Source organism: Caretta caretta, chromosome 7 (genome assembly GCF_965140235.1).
Source record: "Caretta caretta isolate rCarCar2 chromosome 7, rCarCar1.hap1, whole genome shotgun sequence".
Taxonomy (NCBI): domain Eukaryota; kingdom Metazoa; phylum Chordata; order Testudines; family Cheloniidae; genus Caretta; species Caretta caretta.
The window spans coordinates 51728540-51748916 of record NC_134212.1 but is presented as its reverse complement, the minus strand read 5'-3'; the positions used below and the strand labels follow the sequence as shown (position 1 = coordinate 51748916).

The following is a 20377-nucleotide window of genomic DNA, read 5'->3' as shown; positions in this document are numbered from 1 at the left end:
GGGATTTTATAGCACTGTATACAGAAAGGTGGTTACCCTTCCCTTTATTTTTATGACAGCACGTGAGGGGTTTCTCTATCCCGGCGGGGCCATGCAAGGACCGGGCTGAGGGGGGCAGGCAAGGTGTTTCTTTATCTGGGGGGGGGACAACATGCCAAGGTGGGGCTGGGGAGGGTAGGCGAGGTGTTTCTCTAGCCCGGTGGGGATGTTGCCAGCATGGGGGGGCGGAGGGCAGGAGGCGAGGTATTTCCCCTGCCTGGGGTGACCGTGTCAGGGCAGGCCTGGTGGGGGGTTGGAGGTGAGGTGTTTCTCTAGCCCAGGGTGGCCGTTGGAGGAAGAAGAATCATAGAATCATAGAATATCAGGGTTGGAAGGGACCCCAGAAGGTCATCTAGTCCAACCCCCTGCTCGAAGCAGGACCAATTCCCAGTTAAATCATCCCAGCCAGGGCTTTGTCAAGCCTGACCTTAAAAACCTCTAAGGAAGGAGATTCTACCACCTCCCTAGGTAACGCATTCCAGTGTTTCACTACCCTCCTAGTGAAAAAGTTTTTCCTAATATCCAATCTAAACCTCCCCCACTGCAACTTGAGACCATTACTCCTCGTTCTGTCATCTGCTACCATTGAGAACAGTCTAGAGCCATCCTCTTTGGAACCCCCTTTCAGGTAGTTGAAAGCAGCTATCAAATCCCCCCTCATTCTTCTCTTCTGCAGGCTAAACAATCCCAGCTCCCTCAGCCTCTCCTCATAAGTCATGTGTTCCAGACCCCTAATCATTTTTGTTGCCCTTCGCTGGACTCTCTCCAATTTATCCACATCCTTCTTGAAGTGTGGGGCCCAAAACTGGACACAGTACTCCAGATGAGGCCTCACCAATGTCGAATAGAGGGGAACGATCACGTCCCTCGATCTGCTCGCTATGCCCCTACTTATACATCCCAAAATGCCATTGGCCTTCTTGGCAACAAGGGCACACTGCTGACTCATATCCAGCTTCTCGTCCACTGTCACCCCTAGGTCCTTTTCCGCAGAACTGCTGCCTAGCCATTCGGTCCCTAGTCTGTAGCTGTGCATTGGGTTCTTCCGTCCTAAGTGCAGGACCCTGCACTTATCCTTATTGAACCTCATCAGATTTCTTTTGGCCCAATCCTCCAATTTGTCTAGGTCCTTCTGTATCCTATCCCTCCCCTCCAGCGATTCTACCACTCCTCCCAGTTTAGTATCATCCACAAATTTGCTGAGAGTGCAATCCACACCATCCTCCAGATCATTTATGAAGATATTGAACAAAACCGGCCCCAGGACCGACCCTTGGGGCACTCCACTTGATACCGGCTGCCAACTAGACATGGAGCCATTGATCACTACCCGTTGAGCCCGACAATCTAGCCAGCTTTCTACCCACCTTATAGTGGGTATATAGAGATGTTTCTCTAACTCTAATTGTTTCTCTAACTCTGTGGGGTCGTGTGAGGGCAGGGCAGGGGAGGCAAGGTGTTTCTCTAGCCCGGGGGTGGGGGGCCATGTCAGGGCAGGCTGGGAGTAGGAGGAGAGGTGTTTCTATAGCCCCTGAGGGGGCAGGCTGGGGGTGGTAAGCAAGGTGTTTCTCTAACCTGGGGTGGCCATGCCAGGGCAGAGCAGGATGGGGAGATGAGGTGTTTCTCTAGCCCGGGGTGGCCATGCCAGGGCAGATTGGGGGAGGGGAGGGGGAGATGTTCCTCTCGCTTGGCGGGGGCCATGCTAGGGGAAGCTGGCAGGGGGAGGTGAGGGGTTTCTCTAGCCTGAGGGGGCTATGCCAGTGCAGGGAAGGCTGTGGGGGGAGTAGAGGTGTTTCTCTAGCTTGGGCCAGCCATGCAAGGGCAGGACAGTAGGGGGGAGGTCATACTAGTCAGCTCTATGTTCTTGGGGAACCAGGGTGCAGTATCCAGCCTGTCTTACTCATGAAAGACACCTCCCCCACACCCCCCTCAGCCTCTGCTTGAACCAAAACCGATCAGAAGAAAGACTTACAGAAAGCAGTGTAAGTTGCAGTGGGGGAGGTTTAGATTGGATATTAGGAAAAACTTTTTCACTAAGAGGGTGGTGAAACACTGGAATGCGTTACCTAGGGAGGTGGTAGAATCTCCTTCCTTAGAGGTTTTTAAGGTCAGGCTTGACAAAGCCCTGGCTGGGATGATTTAACTGGGAATTGGTCCTGCTTCGAGCAGGGGGTTGGACTAGATGACCTTCTGGGGTCCCTTCCAACCCTTATATTCTATGATTCTATGAAAGCAATGAAGAGGTGGTCGGAGACACACCTAAACCCCTCCTGACAAGGTGACAGGATTAAGGCAAGTCCCCTAGCCTCAGCTGCATCAAAGAAGGGACAGGGAGACATCTCCATTAGCATACAGAATGAAGAACAGAGATTACCGCACTGAACTCTGGGACCAGAAAAGCAGGGAAACACTGCATCATGGGGGATCTCAGCTCCAGATGTTAATGAACCTACGCCTGCACACACCCAGCTCAGCAGTTATCAGACCAATCCTAGTAATGAATCCTTGATTGGTATCCAAAATACTGAAGCTGCCTAACTGCACTGTGAGTTCCCTTGAAGGAACATCACCCATAGCCAGGAATGATCAGTTCCTATTGTCTAACCTAAACAAAACCCTTGAGTCATCAGTATACCCATAAACAAATCTAGTTTTCTCCCTTGAGCCATTGTTGTTTCCCTACAAAAAACCCCTACTCACACTCAGGTAAGTGTTCTGATGCCTGCTCCAAACTCTGCATCAGATCCACAGGGACTCCATCTTCTCCTGACTGATCATGCTGGGGGCTCTGCCTCTCTCCAGAACTACCATCATCACCTGGGAACCCCGACCAGTTCAAGCTTCATGGAGTGGTGAGACCCCAGCTCTCTCTCTCTCTGTTTTCTTTTCTACCTCAGGTATAACTTTTTAACCCTGACTTGTTTGATTAGGCATAGTTTTCTATACCTGACTTTTGTAATCTTTAATAATGTAACTGTTATGTTTGTTTAGGCTCTCCTTGTGTAGTTATCACTATTATTCAATATATAACTTTTATGGTTAAGCTGGTTGCTTCCCTCCCTCTCTCTCTGAACTTTATTCTTTTGTGTTTTTGGCTCCCCCATTTACTCTGCAGCAACGCTCCTCTTACCTAAGCTAAAGATCCCTGTAGTGTCCAAAAATACTGTGGGGTTTGCTCATCAAGTGGGTGACTACCAGAACAATTGTAACATGAAAGTGGGGATAGGAACATGCTGAACCTGTGATGTTCGAGGGTGGCAGCCTGTTTGACCCAGCCTGCTCAGGCTCTATTCTGGTGCAGTACCTGTGGCATATAAAAGTGGCAGCTTGGAAATGCTGCTTGGCCCAGCCCACTGAGTCCAGGGGCATATAAGGGGTCAGCTTGAGAGTGCCGATTGACCAGGTCCACTCAGTCTTGTGTGTGTGTGTTTATTCATCTGATTCTGGGGCTGGAGGAACCCAGCCCTGGGGAACCTAGGTCCTGTAGGATAGTTCCCTTGGGAGGGGACTTGCAGAAGGGAGAAGTAGAGCTCCTTATGAAAACACAAGTGACACAAGCAGTACATTAACAGAATTACAGACTCCCCACCCAGAAGAGTAACCCTAATAAATGAGCATATCCCAAAGTAATGGGCAAATCTGGTAACAGAGGGTAGATATTTCTGTAGCCTGGGGCAGCTGTGCCAGGGCTAGGCAGGTGGAGGAGGAAAGGTGTTTCTCTACCCAGGGCAGCCATGCCAGGGCAGGGAGTGGGGGAGGCAAGATGTTTCTCTAGCCTGAGGGGACCATTCCAGGGTAGGCCTGGCAGGCAGGTAGGCAAGGTGTTTCCCTAACCTGAGGGGGCTGTGCTAGGGCTGACATGGAGTGGGGAAGGTGAGGTGTTTCTCTAGCCTGGGGGGCCATGCCAGGGCAGGCTGGCAGGGAGGAGATGTGAAAGAGTAGGGAGTATTAACCTGGTAATGTTGCATGGGAGTTTTACCAGTTTACTGTCTTCTGCTAACACAGGGCGTGCCTCCGTTTCCCTGGGGTACTGCACCAGTACTAGATGGTGATGGGAAATAAGGGTGTGACTTCACTGAGGGATGTACTTGATGGCCAGCACATAAACAATGGTGGCTACCCTTCGTAACCTGAGCCCAGGAGGGGGTTGGGGCCAGGTGCCACCTTCTGCCTGGGAACCAGACAAGGGCTGGAGAAGGGACCAGGGATGGGGCTGGGTGAGGGAGCAGGAAGGGTTTTCCTGGGTCTAGGCTCCCCACCCCCCAAGAAAGACCTGACTGAGGGGTCCTATTTTCTGTACCTACGACCTCTGTTTTAGACCTTGTTCCTGTCATCTAATAAACCTTCTGTTTTACTGGCTGGCTGAGAGTCACAGTGAATTGCAGGAAGTGGGGGGTGCAGGGCCCTGACTCCCCCACACTCCGTGACAACTGCTGGCAGTGGTGGGACGTACTGCACCCCGTGGATGGCGCTTCCTGCAGTAAGTGACTGGGGAGCAGTAAAATGAAGGGGGATTAACGAGAACCAGGCATGCTGAAGGCTCAGTGAGGAGAGGTTTCAGGAGGCAGAGGAGCTACTCTTAACCCCTGGGAGCATGTGACCAAGAGAGGGACGGTTGCAGTAATGGTGTCCCCCTGGGGACTGCGGTGAGCAGTTCCAGGGGCGGAGGAGTCTGCAGCTTGACCCTGTGAGAGAGAAGAACTGTTGCAGTAACGGGGTCCCCTTGGGACTGTGGTGAACAGTTTCAGGGGCAGAGGAGTCTGGGACTTGACTCTGGGAGAGAGGTGGTGACCTGGAAAAGGGCTGGCACAGTAGGGGTTCTTCCTGGAAACCATGGGGAGCTGAGAGCCCACAGGCCTGCGAGTCCACAACACCTTGGGAACAGCGGGGAGATCTATAACCATCTCCTTAAGAGGGACCTTGTAGAGCTGTGCAAGGAAAGGGGGCTTCACAGAGGGAAGGCCACCAAAGCACAGCTCTAGCCTGTGGAGATTGCCCAGCTGGAGGAGGAGGATCGCTTGGAGGAGCTGATCCCTGTCCCTGAGGGAAGCAGCCCGGCAGCTGTGGGGCCGGCGCCAGTGTCTGTCCTGGCTGGGAGTGGTCAGACTGCTGCTGAGGGCACGCTGAGGCTCCTTCTACCTATAGCTGGGGAGGGGCTAGAAGCAGCCAGGTGAACCCCGGGGACACTGTGACCCCCGCGGCCAGCAGGGGATCCTCACGGCCAAGCTCCCTGTTGCTGGAGCTGAGGCGGCTGGAATGGGAGAGGGAGATAAAACTGACAGAGCTGAAGGATTGGGAGAAACAGCAGCAGCATGAACTGGAGTTAGCAAAATTGAGGAGCAGAGAGCCCCCTGCTGCAGTGAGTGAGGGGGGACCCAGGACTACATGGAACTTTGATAAGCACATGCTGTCCCAGTTTAAGGAAGGGGAGAACATAGATGAATTCCTGATGCCCTTTGAGAAGGCCTGCCAGCTGCACAGAGTTGACCCTGCAGTCAGGCTCAGGTTTCTCACCCCCCTTACTGGACCCCAAAGCCATAGGGATGTATAGCCGAATGGAAGGGGTGGAGGCAGGGGACTATGAACTGTTCAAAAAGGCCCTGTTACGCAAGTTTGAAATGACTCCTGAGGCGTACCAGAAAACGTTCTGGAGTCAGCGTAAAACTCCTGAGGACACATGTCTAGAACTGATCCTCCGAATGGAGGGATATGTCCACAAGTGGGCAGATGGGGTCCCGACAAAGAAGGACATGGCTAAACTGGTTGTATTGGAGCACCTGTATGAACATTGCCCATCCGACCTGAGGATATGGTTGGTGGACAGAAAGCCAGAGGACCTGCAGAGCGCAGTGCAGCTGGCCAACAAGTTTGTGTACAGCCAGTCAGTGGGTGGAATGGAGGAGTCCCAAAAGAATAAGCCCACCATGGTACAGAGAGTCACCCTAGGACCCCACAATAGGGGAATGTGGAGAACCCCCTCTCCAGGGGAACAACTGGCACCAGGACCAACTGATAGGGTCAAAGGGACCAACGAACATGAATTGTTATTACTGTGGGCAGAGAGGTGAGGTGTTTCTCTAGCCCGGTGGGGGGCCATGCTAAGATCATTAATGATCTGGAGGATGGCATGGATTGCACCCTCAGCAAGTTTGCAGATGACACTAAACTGGGAGGAGTGGTAGATACGCAGGAGGGTAGGGATAGGATACAGAGGGACCTAGACAAATTAGAGGATTGGGCCAAAAGAAATGTGATGAGGTTCAACAAAGACAAGTGCAGAGTCCTGCACTTAGGATGGAAGAATCCCATGCACTGCTACAGACTAGGGACCAAATGACTAGGTAGCAGTTCTGCAGAAAAGGACCAAGGGGTTACAATGGATGAGAAGCTGGATATGAGTCAGCAGTGTGCCCTTGTTGCCAAAAAGGCTAATGGCATTTTGGGCTGTATAAGTAGGGGCATTGTCAGCAGATCAAAGGTCATTTCCCTCTATTCGACATTGGGCCCCACACTGCATGAAGGATGTGAAAAAATTGGAGAGAGTCCAGCAGAGGGCAACAAAAATGATTAGGGGGCTGGAGCACATAACTTATGAGGAGAGGCTGAGGGAACTGGGATTGTTTAGTCTGCAGAAGAGAAGAATAAGGGGGAATTTGATAGCTGCTTTCAACTACCTGAAAGGGGGTTCCACAGAGGATGGATCTAGACTGTTCTCAGTGGTACTGGATGACAGAACGAGGAGTAATGGTCTCAAGTTCCAGTGGGGTAGGTTTAGGTTGGATGTTAGGAAAAACTTTTCCACTAGGAGGGTGGTGAAGCACTGGAATCTCTTTCCTTTGAGGTTTTTAAGGTCAGGCTTGACAAAGCCCTGGCTGGGGTGATTTAGTTGGGGATTGGTCCTGCTTTGAGCAGGGGGTTGGACTAGATGACCTCCTAAGGTCCCTTCCAACCCTGATATTCAATGATTCTATGATCTTACAAAGGGCTACTGGCAAGTACCACTGGATACAGATGCCAGGCTGAAATCTGCCTTTATCACCCTTCTGGGGCTCTATGAGTTCCTGGCCCTGCCTTTTGGCCTCAAGGGCGCATCTGCTACCTTCCAGTGCCTGGTGGATCAGCTACTGAGGGGGATGAAGTTTTGCTATGGCGTACATTGATGACATCTGTGTCTTTAACCAGATCTGGGAGTACCATGTGTCCCAAGTTAAACAAGTGCTGGACCGACTCCAGGAGGCTGGGTTGACGATAAAAGCTGAGAAGTGCAAGGTGGGGATGGCTGAAGTATCTTACCTGGGCCACCGGGTGGGGAGCGGCTGCCTAAATACAGAAGCAGCCAAGATGGAGGTGATCAGAGACTGGCCCGCTCCCCAAACCAAAAAGGTAGGTCCAGGCCTTTATTGGGATGGCGGGGTATTACTGAAGATTTGTGCCACACTTTAGTTCCATAGCCGCCCCCATCATTGAGCTATGCAAGAAGGGAAAGCCAGACAAGGTGGTCTGTACCAAACAGTGGCAGAAGGCTCTCTGTGCTGAAGGAGGCTCTGGTCAGTGGCCCAGTTCTGGTAAACGCAGACTTTGACAAGCCCTTTATGGTGTTTAGTGACTCCTCAGACACGGGGCTGGGTGCGCTGTTAATGAAGGTTGCTGAAAAGGGGGAGAGACACCCAATCATGTACTTGAGCAAGAAGTTGTTACCTTGGGAGCAAAACTACGTGGCCATAGAGAAGGAATGCCTGGCTATTGTATGGGCCCTTAAGAAACGAGAGCCATATCTATTTGGGTGACACTTCACTGTGTACACTGACCATGCTCCCATGACCTGGCTACACCAGATGAAAGGAGCCAATGCCCAGTTCCTGAGGTGGAGCCGGCTCTTCCAGGATTATGATATGGAGGTGGTCCATGTGAAGGGGAGTGCTGTGATAGCTGATGCATTGCCCCAGAGAGGGGGGCCTCAACTTTCCCAGGTCACTGGTTAGTGACACCCTGCTCACTTCAGTCACGAAGCGGGGAGAGATGTGACTGAGTAGGGAGTATTAACCTGGTAATGTTGCATGGGAGTTTTACTAGTTTACTGTCTTCTGCTAACATGGGGCGTGCCTCCGTTTCCCTGGGGTACTGCACCAATACTAGATGGTGATGCGAAATAAGGGTGTGACTTCACTGAGGGATGATCCTTGATGGCCAGCACATAAACGATGGCAACTGCCCTTCGTAACCTGAGCCAGGAGGGGGTTGAGGCCAGGTGACACCTTCTGCCCGGGAAACTGGACAAAGGCTGGAGGAGGGGCTGGGGGTATGGCTGGGTGAGGCAGTAGGAAGGGCTTTCAGTTTGGAGCCGATTGGGGAGATGTGGGGAGGCCCAGAACCTGGGACTGGGCTCCGCACCCCCCAAGAGGGATCTGACTGAGGGGTCCTGTTTTCTGTACCTACAAGCTCTGTTTTAGACTGTGTTCCTGTCATCTAATAAACCTTCTGTTTTACTGACTGGCTGAATTGCAGGAAGTGGGGGGCGCAGGGCCCTGACTCCCCCACACGCTGTGACAGGAGGCAAGGTGTTTCTCTAGCCCGGGGCAGCTGTGCCAGGGCAGGGCAGGGTGTGCAGGAGGCGAGGTGTTTCTCTAGCTCGGGGAGGGGGGCTGTGGTGTGGCAGGGCAGGGCTTGGGGGGAGGCGAGGTATTTCTCTCGTTTGGTTGGGCTATGCCAGGGGAAGTTGTTGGAGGGAGGCTAGGGGTTTTGTTTATCCTGGTGCAGGGCCCTGACTCCCCCACACTCCGTGACAGGAGGCAAGGTGTTTCTCTAGCCCAGGGCGGCCAAGCCAGAGCAGGGCAGGTTGGGTGGGGAGGTGAGATGTTTTTCTAGCCCAGGGTGGCCGTGCCAGGGAAGGGCAGGGCAGGGGTGGGAGGCGAGGTGTTTCTCTATCCCCGGGGGGCTGTGCCAAGGCAGGCTGGAGGGGAGAAAGGATTTCTGTACCGGGAATGAGCACCCCAAGGAGAAGTAGAACTGTGGGGGGATCAGGAGATAGATGGTGGTCTTCCAGAAGTACCGCCGCAGGCTACTGTACCTGGCCCATGATGTCCCTCTCTCGGGGCAATAGGGAATCCAGCGCACCAGGCAGAGACTCTTAAGTAACTTTTACTGGCCTGGTCTTTGATGCCGTCCAGCAGTACTGCAGGTCCTGCAACCCCTGCCAGATGGTGGGGAGGGCCTGGGACAAGGGGAAAAGAGGTTTGAGGCCCCTGCCCATCATAGAGTAGCCTTTCCAGAAGGTGGTTGTAGACATAGTGGGGCCCCTCAGCAAGGCAACTCGGACAGGGAAAAAATACATTCTGGTAGTGGTAGATTTCGCTACATGGTGGCCATGTCCTCTATTGAGGCAGACACTGTGACATATACATTGCTGACCATTTTCAGCAGAGTAGTATTCCCCAAGGAGGCCCTTCCAGACCAGGGCTCCGATTTCATGTCAACTCTGCTCTGGCGCTTGTGGGAGAAGTGTGGGGTCCAACATACCTTGGCCTTGGCATATCTCCCTCAGTCCAATGGGCTGGAGGAGAGATTCAATGGGACTCTAAAGATGATGCTGAAAACCTTTATGAACCAGCTGTCACAGAGTCACCGGGGTGATGCTGTGGAACTACTCCATATGAAGCCAGTCAGGAATCTGGGGGAGCATACCTCCTCTCTCTGAGCATACGGTCTCCAGGGAAAAAAGCTTGCACAGCTTCCACCTTCCTGGGTCTGACCTTGGAGCATTCAGAGCCCCCTTCCACATTGTGTGCTTCCCACAGCAAGTCCGCCCAGGCTGGGCTACTGGGGAAGCTGGAGGGCCCTGCATCCCAACTCCGCAGTCAGATGTGACTCTCAGCTAGCCGGTAAAACAGGTTTATTAGTCGATACAAACAGTGTAGAACAGAACTTGTTAGTACAGAAATCAGTGACTTTCAGCCAAGTCCATCCTGGGAGGAGGGGAGTCCAGAGCCAGGGCTCTGGCTCTCCCCCTGTGCCCCAAGCCAGCCGAGACTGACTCACTTCCAGCTGCCTGGCCCCTGGTCTGCCCATTGCTCCTCCTCCGGCTTTTGTCTCGCTTCCCGGGTCAAGAGTCACTGGTCGCATCCCCTTCCTGGGTCACAGGTTATGAAGGGCCGGCCATAGTATCCATGCAAGCTGCTGGATCAGCCCGTGCAAAAGTCACACACCTTTATTTACACCAACTAGATATTGATGCAATACACCGGGAAACTGAGGCACACACAGCATTCATGCAAAGCAGTAAGACTCACATACAACATAACAAGGGAAAATCCCCACTTCATCACACCCTCTCCCCCCTTAGAGTCCGAACTGAGAAGGTCACTTTAGCCAGTGACCTGGGGAAGTTCCGGCCCTGCTCTCTCGTACAAAGCATCAGCTATAACATTTGCACTCCCCTTAACGTGGACCACCTCCATCTCATAATCCTGGGAGGACAGTCTCCACCTCAGGAGCTTGGCATTGGCCCCTCTCATCTGATGCAGCCATGGCAGGGCGAGTAGTCTGTGCACACAGTGAAGCGCTGCCCAAATAGATCCGGCTGCAGCCTTGTAAGAGCCCACTCCATGGCCAGGCATTCCTTCTCTATGGCTGCATAGCCCTGCTCCCAGGGCAGCAGCTTCCTGCTCAGGTTCATGATGTGGTGTTTCTCCCCCTTTGCATGGGCCTGCCTCGGCACCGTGCCCAGTCCTGTGTCTGGGGCATCGGTGAACACCATAAAGGACTTGTCAAAGTCTGGGTTTCCCAGCACCGGGCCCTTGACCAGATCCTCCTTCAGTGTGCAGAGAGCCCTCTGGCACTGCTCAGATCAGACCAGCTTGTCTGGCTTACCCTTCTTGGGAGCTGACACAGAGCTAAAGTGGGGCACAAGCCTCTGGTAGTGCCCCGCCATCCCAATAAAGCCCTGGGTCTGTGTGGTAGTCTGGGGAGCAGGCCAATCTCTGATCGCCCCCACCTTCGGTGGCTCTGGCTTTAGGCAGCCACTCCCCACCTTGTGGCCCAGGTACGACACCTCTGCCATCCCCACCTTGCACTTCCCAGCTTTTACAGTCAGCCCTGAATCCTGGAGGTAACTCAACCCCCGCTTCACCTGGGACACATGTTCCTCCCAGGTCTGACTAATGGCACAAATATCATCAATGTACACTAAGGTAAAAGTCTCCATCCCCCCCAGTAACTGATCCACCTGGTGCTGGTAGGTGACTGGCGCCTCCTTAAGGCTGAAAGGTAGGACCAGGGACTTGTACTGCCCCAAAGGGGTGACAAAAGCAGGTTTCAACCTGGCATCTGGATCGAAAGGCACCTTCCAGTAGCCTTTGGTGAGATACCTGGTCATGGGGTACTGAGTCCCACCCCAACTTGTCTAGGATCTCATCAGGCCTAGGAATAGGCAAGAACCAGACATGGTGATGGCATTGAGCTTTGGATAGGACACACAGAATCAGATCGACCCATCTTTCATGGGAGAGGCCCCTGGGGCTGGTGGATAGCTGGATCACCCCTAAAGCCAGCATGTCTCTGACCTCTCCCTGCAGGGCCTGGGCTGTGTTCTCCATTACTCTGAATGGGGAACACCTGATGGAGGGCTAACTGCTGTCTCCACCCAGTGGACAGCTCCATTAGTGAGCCCAGGCCAGCTGGAAAACAGCTGTGGTACGAATGCAGCACCTCGCTGATCTCTGCCTGCAGGGCAGGGGTTAGCTGGTCAGAGAGGGGAATTGATTCCAGCAAGGGGCCGGCTCCTGTCTCAGGAAACAGACCCACCAGGGGGATCTTCCCCCTTCTCCCACTGGCCACACACGGCCAGTACCAGCGTCTCTCTCCCACACACACAATAATTTATAGTTCCATAATTTTTGGCTCCATCACGTGGATCTGGTCCCCTCGGTGGCTGAGAGCCCGGTTGGGCAGTTCCACCACATCGTTCTCCTGATTTAGCTGCTTGATGATCTTGAAGGGCCCGTCCCAGGCACCTTGCAGCTTATTCTTCTGCACCAGGATGTGACCCCTCACCTGGTCCCCGGTGCCATAGGCTGAGCAGTCGTACCAGACCTTCTGCCTCCTGTAGCCCCTGGCTAGGTTCTCCCTGGCCAGACCCATGAGCTCAGCGAGCTTTTCCCGGAAGGTCAGTAAATACTCCACCACTGACTCTCCCTCGGGGGAGGCCTTCCCCTCCCATTCGTCCCTCACCAAGTCCAGGGTGACTTCCGAAAAGGCTCCTCTATGACAGGCATGTGTCTCAAGGCTGCTTTACCCTTGTCCCAGGCCTTTTGCACCTCTGGACAAGGCAGCCCTTGTTGGCAGCTGTCCCATCCTGGCTATGGTTCCTCACACTCAGCTGGGGTCTCCGATCCCCCTGGGCTCAGCTTTTCCCCTGCTGTCCCAATGAGGGCAGGCTGTGAGCCCGCTGCTTTGCTCACAGCATCAGAGCCAGTGTTAGCCACCTCCCCCATGTGCAGGGAGGTGGGGAGTATCTCTCTGTCCCACTCAGCTCCAGGGCTCTGGTTACAGACAGGCAGGTGTCTTGAGCTTAGCAGCTCCCCCCCCCCCCGCTGCCAGCCAGGTCATTTGCATTTTCACTGACTACTTCAATCTCAGCTGATTGGTTCCCTGGACTCAAATTCAAATCCTCAGCTGTTACAAGGGCAGGGCCTGGATCCTGTCCCAAATAGACAAGGGTCATCCCAGAACAGGACGTCACAGCTGATATCTTGGAGAACCCCAACTACCAGCCAGCCTGAAACCTCCAGTGTGTGCACAGGATCTGGGCCAGAGGCAGGGCAAGGGGCTTCATCCCTGGGACCTTCACCAAGGTCACACAACCCCTCAGCATCTGGTGAGGCTGCATCACCCGGGGCCTGACAACAGTTCTCTCTGTCCCAGGATCTCACCACCCCAGGAATGTCTCCCCATTGACCATCACCTTCCGCTCCCACTGGGGGTCCGATGGGCCTGAGCCCAGGAGAGTCCACACAGACATATAGGCTGGGGCCAGGAGTAAGAGCCAGTCTGCCACCCCGCCCATCTGGTGAAACAGCTCTATGGCCTTGGGACCCAGGAAGGGGGCTAGACACCAGAGCTTTCTTCAGGGCCAGCCTGGTTCTGATTGCAAGCCTTCCCAAAGGCTGCGAGACAGGCATCTAAATCTCCCTCCTCCTTAACCTGGGGCAGCAATTAAGTCTCGAGGTTCCCTGCAGAATTGGCACCCTGGGATCCATCCACACTCACCCCTGGATGAGTCCTTCTGCCTCTCAGCTCAACCATCACCAGTTCATGCTGCCGCTCTCTCTCCTGCTGTTCTGCTTCATGCCTTCCCTGTCTCTCATGGTCCTCTGACTCCTTTGATTTTAGCTCCAATTCCACCCCTCTCAGATCCACTGATGGGGAACCTGGTGGAGACCCCCTACTGGTCAGGGACATGGGTCTCTGGGACACCCAGGTGCTCCCAGCCTCTTTCGCGGCCCCAGCTGAGTTAGGAACCGGCTCCTGAGAAAAATCCTCCTCTTCCAACTGAGCAATCAGCTGTGCCTTAGTGAGCTTTCCAATGTGCAGCCCACTCTCTCTGCACAGCTCTACAATGTCCTTCTTAAGGAGATGGTTATAGGCCATCTCCATGCTGTTCCCAAGTGGTCACGGTGTCACAGGCCTGTGTTCTCTCAGCTCCCCACAATCCCTGGGAGGAACCCCTTCAGTGCAACAGCCCTTCTCAGGGGTCCACTCTCTCTTGGACTTAAGCCATACGCTCTTTCGCCTTCTGCACCTCACCTCTCGGAGCCTTCAGCACATCCATCTCTCGCTAATGCCCCTGGGTTTTACTGCTCCCCAGTCACTTACTGCAGGATGCTCTGTGCAGTTTGTCCCACCGCTGCCAGCAGTTGTCACGGAGTCACCGGGGCAATGCTCTGGAACTACTTCATATAAAGCGAGTCAGGACTCTGGGGGAGCCTCCTCTCCCTGAGCATACTGTCTCGATGGCAAGAAGCTTACACAGCTTCAACCTTCCTGGGTCTGACCTCGGAGCATTCAGCATCCCCTTCCACACCGTGTGCTTCCTGCAGCAAGTCTGCCTGGGTGGGGCTCCTGGGGAAGCCAGAGGGCCCTGCACCCCAACTCTCCAGTCAGATGTGACTCTCAGACAGCCAGTAAAACAGGTTTATTAGTCGACAGGAACACAGCATAGAACAGAATTTGTTAGCACAGAAATCAGTGACTTTCAGCTAAGTCCAACTTGTGGGGAGGAGAGCCCAGAGCCAGGGCTCTGGTCCTCTCCCTGTGCCCCACGGCACCCAACGCTGACTTGCTTCCAGCTGCCTGGCTCCTGCCCTGCCCGTTGCTCCTCCTCTGGCCTCTCTCTCACTTCCTGGGCCAAGGGAATTCCCTGGTCGAATCCCCCTCCTGGGTCTCAGGTTATGAAGAGGGCAGCCATAGCATCCGGGCAGGCCATAGCATCCAGGCAGCTGGATCAGCCCCCGCAAAAGTCTCACACCGTTATTCCCACAACCTAGACATTGGTGCAATACACATGGAACCTGAGGTACACACATCGTTCATGCAAAACTGTAAGACTCACATTGGCGCACATACAACATAACAAGGGAAAATCCCCACTTTGTCACACCAGCACCTGCAGGACTGGGACAAGTATTTACCCCACTTGCTGTTCGCGTACCAGGAAGTGCCCCAGGAATCAACTGTGGTCTCTCCTTTTGAGTTGCTGTATGGGAGGAGAGTGAGGGGATCCCTGGACTTGATGAGGGATCGAATGGGAGGGGAAGAGCTCCCCCGATGGAGAATCAGTGGTGGAGTATGTACTGACTTTCTGGGAAAAGCTCGCTGAGCTCATGGACTTGGCCCAGGAGAATCTAGCTATTGCCCAGGGGAAGCAGAAGGTCTGGTACGACCGCTCAGCGCATGCCCACTCCTATGCCAGTGGGGAGCAGGGGTGGATTTATTCCCTGAGGCAAGTGCCGGCCCTTCACTGGAATCAATTCCCCCTCTGACAGCTAACCCATGCCCAGCTGGCAGAGATCCAAGGGGTGCTGGGTTCCTAACAGCAGCTGTTCTCCAACCACCCTAGGTTCACTAACCTGGGCTGTCCACCAGGTGGAGACAGGAGCCCACCCTCCTGTAAGATGTTCCCCATTCTGGGTCACTGGAAAAACAGCCCAGGATCTGGAGAGAGAGGTCAAGTACATGCTGGCTTTAGGGGTGATCCAGCTGTCCTCCAGCCCTTGGGCCTCTCCCGTGGTGTTTGTCCCCAAGAAGGACAGGGCAATCCAGTTTTGTCTGAATTACCAGAGGCTTAATGCCATCACCAAGTTCGATGCCTATCCCACGCCTAGGCCCAACGAGCTCCTAGACAAGATAGAAGAGGCTCGTTATTTCACTAATATGCATCTCACCAAGGGCTGCTGGCAAGTACCTTTGGATCTGGATGTCCGGCTGAAATCTGCTTTTATCCCCCCTCTGTGTCCATACGAGTTCCTGTTCCTAATTTTTGGCCTAAAGGGCGCACCTTCCAGCGCCTGGTGGACAAGTTACTCAAGGGGATGGAGAATTTTCCCCTGGCATATATTGATGATATCTATGTTTTTAGCCAGTCCTCAATTCGGTCTTGGAGTGGGGAGAGATGGGACGAAGTGAGGTTTTATTCATCTTGTTTTGTTACATATGAGTCTTACTTGTCCTGTACTAATACTGTGTTTCCGAGTGTACTGCAGTGTACTTAGTTTCTGCAGCAGTACTTTGGTGTTGGGAATTGGGTGTGAGATTTTTGCTGAGGTCCTCAGGGCAGGTGAGGCAGCCCAGCTGTTTGCACCTATGTAACCCGAGACCCAGGAGGGGGATGCAACCAGGTGACACCTTTTGCCCAGGAAGCAGGACAAAGAGAAGGAGAAGCAACAGGGGTGTGCCGGAGGTCCGGTTGCTGACAACTGGCTGTCTGCATGGGGGGGACTAGAAGAGGGGGAGTCCAGGGCGTCTGGCCCAGAACTCCCACGATAGCCTTGGCTGAAAGACACTGATTTCTGTGATAGCAAGCTCTGTTCTATTCTATGTTCCTGTCAACTAAAGCCTGGTCTCCACTGGGGGGTAGGGAGGGGGGTGCGAGCTGAAGTAGCTGAAGTTGATGTACTTAGACTACTTACCGCAGTGTCTTCACTGTCGACTGCTGACGCTCCCGTCGACTCCACCTAAGCTTTTCGCTCCAGTGGAGTACCGGAGTCGACGGGAGAGTGCTCAGCAGTCGATTTATCATGTCTCAAACCCCGCTGGATCAATTGCTCCGAAGGTAAGTGTAGACATGCCCTTATAAACCTTCTGTTTTACCGGCTGGCTGAGAGTTACATCTGACTGTGGAATTGGGGTGCAGGCCCTCTGACCTCCCAGGAGCCCCACCTGGGCAGACTTGCTGTGGGAAGTGCATGGTGTGGAAGGGGATGCTGAATGCTCCGAGGTCAGACCCAGGAAAGTGGAAGCTGTGTAAGCTTCTTGCCCTGGTGCCAGTATGCTCAGAGAGAGGAGGCATGCTTCCCCAGAGTCCTGGCTGGCTTGGTATGGAGTAGTTCCAGAGCACTGACTGGGTTATGCCATGACAGCACAGAAGCAAGGTGTTTCTCTACCCCGGGGCGGCTGTGCAAGGGCAGGGTGAGGAGTTTCTTTAACCCTGGGGTGGCCATGCCCTTGCAGGTTCTGGGGGTGGGTGGCAAGATGTTTCTCTAGCCCGGGGTGGCCGTGCCATGGAGGGCAGGGGGAGGTGAGCTATTTCTCTAGCCGGGGGGCCCTGTGCAAGAGCAGGGCAGGCAGTGGGGGCGGGCAGAGGCAAGGTGTTTGTTTAGCCTGGGGTGGCTGTGCCAAGGCAGGACGGGGAAAGCGAGGTGTTTCTCTAGCCCAGGGCTGCTGTGCCAGGGTGGGAGCAAAGGCAATGTGTTTCTCTAGCTAGGGGGGAGGGGGTCTATGCCAGGGCAGGTTGGGGCAGGGGGTGGAAGGCAAGGGGTTTCTCTAGCAGGGGGTGGCCATAGCCGGGGGGAGGGGGTAGGCCAGGTGTTTCTCACCCTTATGGCTTTGGATCTCTTTTAGAAGTAAGCTTAACAGAAGTCCATGGGTTTTTGATGTCTTGTGGGTGAAGGTGAGCCACCACCGCTCCGCTCACAATTATAGGTCTTGCTGAGGCTGAACCCCCATTCAACAGGCCTCGTGTCTAAGAATTGACTTTTCAAGTTCTTCGGCTGTGGAAGGGAGTCTCAATCTTTTTCTTAGGTCGCTCATCTTCCTCTTTGCTTCTAGCTGCGTGAGGCAAGATCTCCCCACCCATCCCAGTGTCGGTATGATGCTCCTGCCCCTGTGTGCTTTCTGCTCCCTCACTGCCCGCAGGGGGACTGGTGACATTATGCTGCCCCTCCATACAGAATGCTGAACTGGATCCCCCCACATGTACCCTCTCTGGGGGAGAAGACTGAATTGAGGTAGTCCAGCAGTACCTGGGCACCCCACTGAGAGAAAGCTGAGAGTGGAAGTAGGGCAGGACCTAGAGCCAAGCCCCTGCGCTATCTGTGCACAGCTGCTCAAATGTAATGAGAGCTCCTCATCCCTGTCTGCTCCCCCTCATGCCCTTGACTCACTTTAACCAAAAACATTGCAACAGGTAAGTTAGCTGTAGAGGACTAGCCGTGGTGACTGGCTGAGTTACTTCTGATGTCATGCTATTTAGCTGCCCTTAACTATAAATGAGATGGAATAATGGCTCTTCTTCGATTGCTTGCTCATCTCCATTCCAGTCAGGTTTGTGGACGTGAACAGTAGCCAGAAATTTTCTCCTCTAGCAGCATCCTTCATGGCGCCCAATAAAAGGCCCTGCTGACCCGCCACCCTCTCAGTTCCTTCTTACCACCAGTGACGATGGCTGAACTTCCCCTTGCTCTTGCTTCGGCAAGGGGCTTAGCTGTACTTTCACTTTTCGCCATAGATAGATAATTCTAGTTGGTGTAGATAGTTCATTTATAAGTTTCAATTATGGGGGGTTCCCTCCCTCATTTTTCTCCCCCCACCTATTTGTCACTAGGGCATGCCGTGATCCCTGGGCTTCAAGACTTGCCAAGACTGCACGAAGTGCATGCCTAAAAGTGACCCCCACACCTCCTGTTTACGGTGTCTGTGCGAAGGTCACCAAAAAGACCACTGCAAGATCTGTCAGGCATTCCAACCAAGAACTCTTAAAGAGAGGGAGTAGTGGCATAAAGTCCTCCTTATGGAGACAGCTCTCTGACCTCAGTCAGACCCTGGCACCAGGGATCCTGCTCCCAGTACGTCTTCTTCGGTGCGGAGCCCTCCAGCACCGTCTTTGAGAGATGCGGCGTCGAAAAACGACATTTCCAAGGAGGCTCGAGACCGCCATGGAGTCTCTCGGGGGCACTCCAGCCTTCGGCACCGATCCCAATCACCGCGCAGAAGACGACAGCGGAAAGAGGCTGATCCCCCTCGGCAAGATCCAGGGACCATCCATCAGTGGCACCTCAGTTGGGCCACTGCTCTGAGAGGGGCTACATCGACTCCTGCCCAAGTGAGGTAGTCTAGTCCAGGCCCATCCTGCTCGCTGAATTCCTTGGAGCACCTGCTGCTCCTGTCCACCCCGGAGGCTTTTGAGGCGGCGCAGGACCTGCTGAGACTCACGGTGCCATTCTCGCCCCCAAAGCAGGTGGATGTGCTGGCACCAGAGGCTCCATCCCAGCACCCTGTTCAGTCAAAGGGAAAGCTAGCGATGATGTCACACGGATCTCTGGTGTACAGAACGAGCTGGCGGACCACCTCAGCAGGTCCTTTCATGGCCACAAGTGGTCCCTTCACCCAGACGTCGTGAATTCAATCTTCCAGAAATGGGGATTTCCCCAGATAGACCTATTCACCATGCAACGCAACAGGAACTGCCAGCAGTTCTGCTCCTTCCAAAAAAATCACAGCCCAGTCTCCAGCACAGACGCTTTCCTCCTCCCATGGGAAGGTTGTCTTCTATACACCTTTCTGCCCATACCGCTCATTCACAAGGTACTCCTCAAGCTCCAGAGGGAACAAGCTCAGGTCATATTGATAGCTCCAGCCTGGCCCTGCCAGCACGGGTGCACATCTCTCCTAGACATGTCTGTGGAAGCTCCAGTTGCCCTGCCACTCCTCCTGACCTCCTGATACAAGATCATGGTTGTCTCCAACATCCGAACCTTGAGGTGCTGCACCTCACAGCATGGAAACTCCGAGGTTGAACCCAGTGGACCTTTCCTGTTCAGACCAGGTTAGACAAGTCCTTAGCAGCAGGTAACCCTTTATGAGAGCTGCCTACCTTGCCAAGTGGAAGAGATTTTCAATCTGGTCGGCAGAGCATCATTTGCTCCCAACGCTACCCCAGTGCCACTTATTCTGGACTGCCTCCTCCATCTGAAGCAGCAGGGGCTTTCAATGTTGTCAGTAAGGGTTCACTTGGCCGCCATCGCGGCATTCCACCCAGGCATGGAGGCCGCTCTGTCTTTGCTAACCTGATGGTCAGCCAATTTGTAAAAGGTCTCAACAGCCTATACGCTCACGTCCAGCAGCCTGTGCCACCTTGGGACCTCAACCTGGTCCTTTCTAGACTCAGGGCACTGCCCTTTGAGCCCTTGGCAGCGTGCTCCCTACTCTACCTCTCTTACAAGGTCGCATTCCTGATAGCGATAACCTTGGCCAGGAGGGTGTCTGAGTTTAAGACCCTAACATCAGAGCCCCCTTTCACCGTGTTCTGTAAGGACAAGGTTCAGCTCAGACCTCACCCTGCTTTCCTACCGAAGGTTGTATCACAGTTCCACATCAATCAGGACATCTTTCTCCTGATTCTACCCTAAGTTTCATTCCAGTGGCAGGGAGCAAAGACTTCACTCTCTAGCTGTCCACAGGGTGTTAGCCTTCTAGATTGAGAGAATGAAGCCATTCAGAAAATCAGAATGTATGGAGGGTACACTGTACTCTTCCTCCGTAAGAAGCTGAATCCCTAAGTTGCAAAACTCAACCTTAACTATGAAGCCACTATTGGTGCCTCCGTAACCAAGGCCACACTGATATCCAATGGACTGTGGAGATCCTTTCCCAGGCAGTGTCTGAGATTGCACAGCAGTTAGAGGAAGCATAGGCTGATGTTTTCTCATAGCAGTCCCTGGATTCCTCTCTGGTCAATTTTCCCACCATACCCAGTGCAATGTACTCAGATCAAAGATGGCACAGCCACACTATCACCACCTCAACTGCTTGGCATGTATATTACATCCCCTCCCCCACCAATTCAGCT

At 53.8% G+C, this 20377-nt stretch overlaps 1 protein-coding gene across 9 annotated transcripts in view; it reads right to left on the bottom strand.

The window, feature by feature from the left end:
* The window catches only part of IP6K1 (inositol hexakisphosphate kinase 1), a 124260-nt gene that overhangs the window by 33667 nt on the left and 70216 nt on the right, over positions 1-20377 (bottom strand). The gene's annotated exons all lie outside the window — the stretch shown is intronic.